The sequence below is a fragment of the Rhipicephalus microplus genome, chromosome 1, assembly GCF_043290135.1.
Source record: "Rhipicephalus microplus isolate Deutch F79 chromosome 1, USDA_Rmic, whole genome shotgun sequence".
Classification (NCBI taxonomy): domain Eukaryota; kingdom Metazoa; phylum Arthropoda; class Arachnida; order Ixodida; family Ixodidae; genus Rhipicephalus; species Rhipicephalus microplus.
In genome coordinates this window covers 112443406-112449405 of record NC_134700.1, presented here as the reverse complement: position 1 = coordinate 112449405, position 6000 = coordinate 112443406, and the positions used below count along the sequence as shown (strand labels likewise).

Genomic DNA, 6000 nt, shown 5'->3' with positions numbered 1-6000 from the left:
AGGCGAACGAAAGTACCTACGTTCATATTAATGCGTTGATCAATCACGGTACGTCGTTCAAAGAGACTGACACCAATGCTTGCTAGCACTGATGCAATTAGGTGTGGCAAAAATACAATTTGTAATTTAAACAAAATTGTTAGTGTAAACACTCAGGTATAGCACTCGTGTGCCCAGCAGTGGGGGCACTTTAGCTATTCACTGCACGCTGTGGTTTCCTCAACGCCGCGCCAGATGGCGACAACGTAGAACGCGGAACGCTACGGTCTCACGACAAACTCTTGGGAAAGGAGGAAGCCCAGTGAATGAAGCGAGAGGGCTCAGGAAAGGAGGCGAGTCCGCCGGCGTGAGACGCTCGCACCAGGGGGCGCGTTGCCTGGCAACCGGACGCCCCACAACAACTTTCGTCTGCTTCGGTGGGGGAAGCCCTGAAGGAGGGGGGTCGGTCAGGCAGGTGCCATTCCTTTGTTAGACCAGGTAGCGCGAGGAACGAGCCTCCGCTGCGACCGCTGCTATGCGCCGTGTGTGGTGGTGCAGCCGACGCCGTTGACCGAGTTCTTGCCGACTGCTGTGCTTCGCACGTGCGCACTTCGCACCTCCAGTCTGCTTCACGCACTTCGAACGTGCCGGCTACGCGAGTGGCCAAGCCCAGGATTAGTGATGCTTGTCCTTCCCTTCGCGGGCCTTCCTCAAAACGGATATCTCATTTGTACTCCCTTCTAAGTGCGTGCACTGTCATCACAAGTTTTGTGCTCGCGTATTGTGGAACACCGGGATCATTGTTGAGTACTCACCACTTCTCCACCGGTGTCCGAGTGACGCGATGAGCTCCATGTGACCGGGGTGTTACTGAAGTGCTTATTTACAATTGTGCGCGGTTCTCTGTGCGTGTGGGTGGTGCTACGACCGAGTGGATTTCCTGAGCGGATACGTTTCGCCTACAGAAGAAAACGACTACGGCCTCTCCTAACTTTAGGTAAGAACGTTTCGTCCAAGAAATCACGTACATCAACAAATTACACGTGTATGTGTGGCAAAATTCGAACGCTTCTAAACGTAAGCTAGAGTGTAGAAAAAAATGTCAACGAAACTCTGTACACATACCGCGTGCGCTAATAACGCGCATATGAGATTTATTTTCGCACTGACATAATTGTCAAAATATTATGCCAGATCGAGAATTAGTTTTCATTCATATCATCTTGTCATTTCAGCATCCTCACACAGCCCTGAGTTTATATTCAAATTAGCTAATTCCCTTTATATGCATCTTAGGCCAGCTTAAACCTTCAACAACCACAACAACATCAACAACAACAACAAAACAGCAGCCGCTCATTTTATTTTCGTTCCAGTAGGCAAATAAACCTTATTATTAACACGTTAGCTTTAGAAGTGTCTTCCTCTCGTATTATTCAGTGAGCGGAATATGGTTACCGTTTCTCTTGTAGGGCTTACACCAACAGTATTTATCCCGGTTAGCAACTTATGGTCGCAGTAGTGCAAGACCAAGATCGCCAACCAGTACACCACAACTTAATTATGCGCCATTGAAATCAAGCTCGCTATTTCACTCATATTTTCTGACTTCCTCTGCTATTTTTTCTTGGAAAATTGTTTACCCACTAGGCGAACAGTTTCTGCTAGAGGTCGTTTAAGTCCTCGTCATAAGGTTGAGATAAATAAAAGCGAATGAGTTCAATATTACAATAATCGCGGGATGACGCTGAGAGGATAGCAGGCCTCACGGATGAGACCTGCTATCCTCTTTTTAGTGTGCAATATATATCACGCGGGAACCAAGATTTAGGCTATCATTAACCAGTCGAGACCCACATAAGAAGAAAGTCCTTTCCAGAGTTATACAATAAAGGATTTTTCATGCAGTCATTCTTATACGAGTTTTGCAATCACATCACACCGCCATACCTGACTATCATCTTGTACTGCACTTCACACCCATTCCATTTCTCTTATAGTTAGAAGGTTATACGCAGAAGGCATAACGCGGAAAGGTAAAATACATTGTACCAGAATCTCAATCATCTACATTTCATGTATACGAAGCTCTTATGGGACCTTATTGTTGGGCAGTATTCATCTTCCGTTCATCAATACTTATGAAATTCAGAACTTCTTGTCGTCCACCTTCACTCTCTATAAGACGTCCGAAAGACCAGCGCCAAGACTTGGCAAATTTGTTGTTAGGTGCCATCAAGTCGCTTACGACTTTCAGTTGCCCTACGAGTGAATGAAGGACGCGAGATTCGCTCAAGAAAAGCCCTTTACTCTCACCAATAAGCTTAGTCATCTCGCACACTGCTGAATCATAAGCTGTTTGTCTGGTGCATGTTTTCCTACCGTATTTATAATTTTTAGTAATATATATATATATATATATATATATATATATATATATATATATATATATATATATATATATATATATATATATATATATATATATATGCCAAGCTGTCGCGATTGAGGAGGACACTCTCAGAAGCATCGGAAGCTGCTCTTCCACGGTCTTCCTTTCTCGACCGTGAAGACACAAAGGCAACACATTGCTAAATGTTGTGGCCGCGATCCCTTGACACCGACTCAACGGTGCATGTATTTTTCGTTTAAATGTTCTTAGGATTATGCTGGCACTCCTTTGCAAGTTAAATTGTTCCGTAATCATCGAAACTTACGATGTGACAATGTCTCACCATGTAGCGCTTGGCTGTGTTGCACAAAGCCCGCTGTTGGTCCCATACATCGTTTCTTCGTAGTGATGCAGCGTCACTGTCTCTTTGAGTGCCTTTCCAGATTCTTATGTATATACCTCTCTATGACCTCTCTCACTCTCTTCATGTGGCCTATCGCTTCTGAAAACCAGCAGATGATGAAACCGAGTAAGTTACAGCGAACAACTGATTGTGCTGTTTCAAGTGTACTGTAGTAATCGTGATGTAAACCTGAAGAAACTGAAGTAGACAAAAAGGCAGCTTTCCGCTGGCAGCACCCGAACCTGGGACGTCCGGAATTCATATCTCGGGTTTGGTACCTGCCAGCGGCGAGTTGTCATCTCAACCACTTTGCTTTCTTCATATCTACATCGCAATAATTGAAACATCCTTCAAAGAGCACAATTAACCTTCCCCATACCTTTTCGGCTTCACTATCTGTTGGTTTTCGTTAATGTTGCGCCAAACAAGGAAACAAGCCCTCGGAAATTGCCTTACTTCATTCTGTGGCTACTGGCCTAATTTTTGTTGCTCCTTTCAAACCGCAGCTCGGAACCACATTTCATGGTGACTTGCGAATTTGCGTCTATTGTGATGAATATTTTTCAATATGTCGTAGGAAAAAAGAGTGGCCTGCGCCTCCTAATTCTTCGGCTAAGCACAACGATCACGATAGGACGCTAGCGGCGATGCTGCTGAGAAGGCTGAGCCACAGGCATCCATTTATTCCCGATCAAGCGCTACGGCCTAAAGTGACGAAGGCCAATTCAGACAACAGTCATGGTACGCGGTACAGTGCCAGCGAACCGCGAATGCATTTGTATAAGTCTAAAAATTATTTAGTGTAACATAACTTTTGGTAGGTGTGATGGAATTATCTCAGTAATTGTTTTCCATTGCTGTATTGTCTTCCACAGACTACTGCAATACTGTTTACATGATAAGGCATGCAGGTGGTGAGCTGTATACAGACAACTGACAAAGCGAAAAGAAAAACATTCATGTAGAGAACACCAAATGCCCTATAGTAGCGTTGTACTAGCCAGGATCTTCCTTGAATCGTAAAAGCTTTGCCGCTAATTGCCATACATGGTAATCAGTGGCAGAACTTTACAATAACTGAATAGTGGAGTGTTGTAAACTGAGGAAAGGTAGCGAAAATAAGAGTAAATAAAACACTCGCGAAATCAATTGGTCATCGATCTTCCCGGTGGGAAAAGTTCCCCCGAAGAAACCTTTACATGTCAGCTCCTTGATAAAGATCAGCTAACGGGGCAATCAAGTTACGCCTGAAGTTTACATATTTCTTAATTTTTCGATTTATCACGTTCAACACATACATCGAACATTTAAAAGAAACACAATATTATACAGAATCACATTTATGCGGCTAATTTACTTGGCGAAGCGAAAGACGTTGAGCAGTAAGACGTTCAGTGAAATGTGCATGCAGACTCAATGACACATCAATGACAGAAGCGTTGAATGAACGCATGCACTTTTATTTACTCTTTTATACTTCGGTTACCATACCTTAATTTGCAGAAAATTTTCTTTGAAGGTTAAGGGAGTGGGATCATATCTGTATTGATCCAATATGTTTACGTGGCTTTCCACCTTCGAGCAATGTAAGGGGGATTTTGTCAGGCAGTTGAACCTGCCTTTAGCGCCTTCATCCCAGGCAACGACTGCTTGAATAACATTCCAATTTGATTCGATATTTTTCGCGTAAAGAGAGCCTGTTTCAACCACGAAGTGCCTATTCAAACGAGCTGTTTGTACGCAGTGTGCAAGTTGTAGAACGACAACCAAGACAAAGTTCTTTTTGTCGGTGTTGAAAGCAGCAGTAGTGTTTGGAATCGACTGTAAGAAATAATATCATAGTGATTCAATTGAAGTCCGCCCGTTTGAGTCATACGGCCGTTGTTCTCCGCCGTCCCCTGCATATCACGATTTGTTTTTGGCCTCGTGGTATTCCACAAGAGTGAAGACGTTTAACATGCCGTCGTCGTTACGGCATGTACATACAAGATGAAAACAGGATGACAGTTCGTTTAGGTCATTGCACCGTAACTTACGCGACCGCTAGACAATGAAAACGATCGCACAGCACGTGATATTCCGAGGTCGGCCGCGGTGGCTTGACTACGATATACGCCTCTTCGAGGGGTCTCGTTGTAGCCGCAACTTCGCTGTCGCGTCGAGCGTCGTACCGTTGCTTCGGCGAGTACCCGTAACCTTGGCGCCCTCAGCGATGTATAAATGCGAGCCAGTGGACTGCCCCTGCGTCGTCGCCAATGTCCTCGTTTCTTGAGCTAGCCTGTTCCTGCAATTCGCACCACGGTAGTGGCGCGCCACTTTGCGCACGCTGCCTTCGTTGGTCGCACGGTGTAAATGAAAAAAAAAATAAAAGCGACCAACATGAAACCTTGTGCGCCATCTCCCCCCTATCGACCCTTGCCCTGCGCAGACACAAACACTCACATACGCTCGTGTACGCACTCGGGTCGCGCTGCGCGTAGTGACGGCCTATCGAGCGCGAAACAAAGAAGGACGGTCCGTGCCCGCGAGGAGCAACAATCACCGCCCGACTACACAGCGTCAAGATCGCGGCGAATGAGACCGGCGACTCTGTCCTCGTTATGAATGGGGAAGTGCCAGAGGGTGTTTTGAAAAGTGGCGGGTGAGACTTTAAAGAGTGGAGCGCTGCGCTTCGGCCGACTCTGAGCTTGGACATTTTCTTCGTGCGGGAGTACGGTCAGACTGTCCCCAACGTGAGCTTTATGCCTGCGGCAGCTCTGCACATGCGCACGATAGCAGCTACCCTCGATCGCTTTTCTTTGTTAGGCCCGTGTGCTCAGATTTGGGCGCACGTTAAAGAACCCCAGGTGGTCAAAATTTCCGGAGCCCTCCACTACGGCGTCTCTCATAATCAAATGGTGGTTTTGGGACGTTAAACCCCACAAATCAAATCAATCAATCGCTTTTTTTGTTTAGTATTGGTGTTCACTTTCCGCGGCTAAAGAACAATAGATGCCTCGCTGGGGCCGTCACCACCGGCTGATTGTCTTGGGCTTACCGTCATGACCGACTATGAAAGCGAGGAATAGGAAACTAAAGCACCCTGTCGCAATTCGCGGGTTTGTGCGCGGCTGTTGCACTCTTCCCTCTGGGCTTCCTGTAAGCATAGTGACTTCATCGCTAAACCAAATGTGGGAAGATACCAGGAAGTTCCTATCTTACACGAGCGTCCGCAGTGTTTTGTTTT

General features: G+C 45.8%; 1 protein-coding gene across 1 annotated transcript in view; it reads left to right on the top strand.

Annotated features, from left to right (window-relative positions):
- Positions 1-436: 436 nt before the first annotated feature.
- Positions 437-6000, top strand: part of LOC119178254 (cadherin EGF LAG seven-pass G-type receptor 1) — a 283366-nt gene continuing 277802 nt past the window's right edge. The window contains exon 1 of the mRNA XM_075887183.1: positions 437-976. The gene's annotated coding sequence lies outside the window, so the exon portion shown is untranslated. The remainder of the gene's footprint in view (positions 977-6000) is intronic.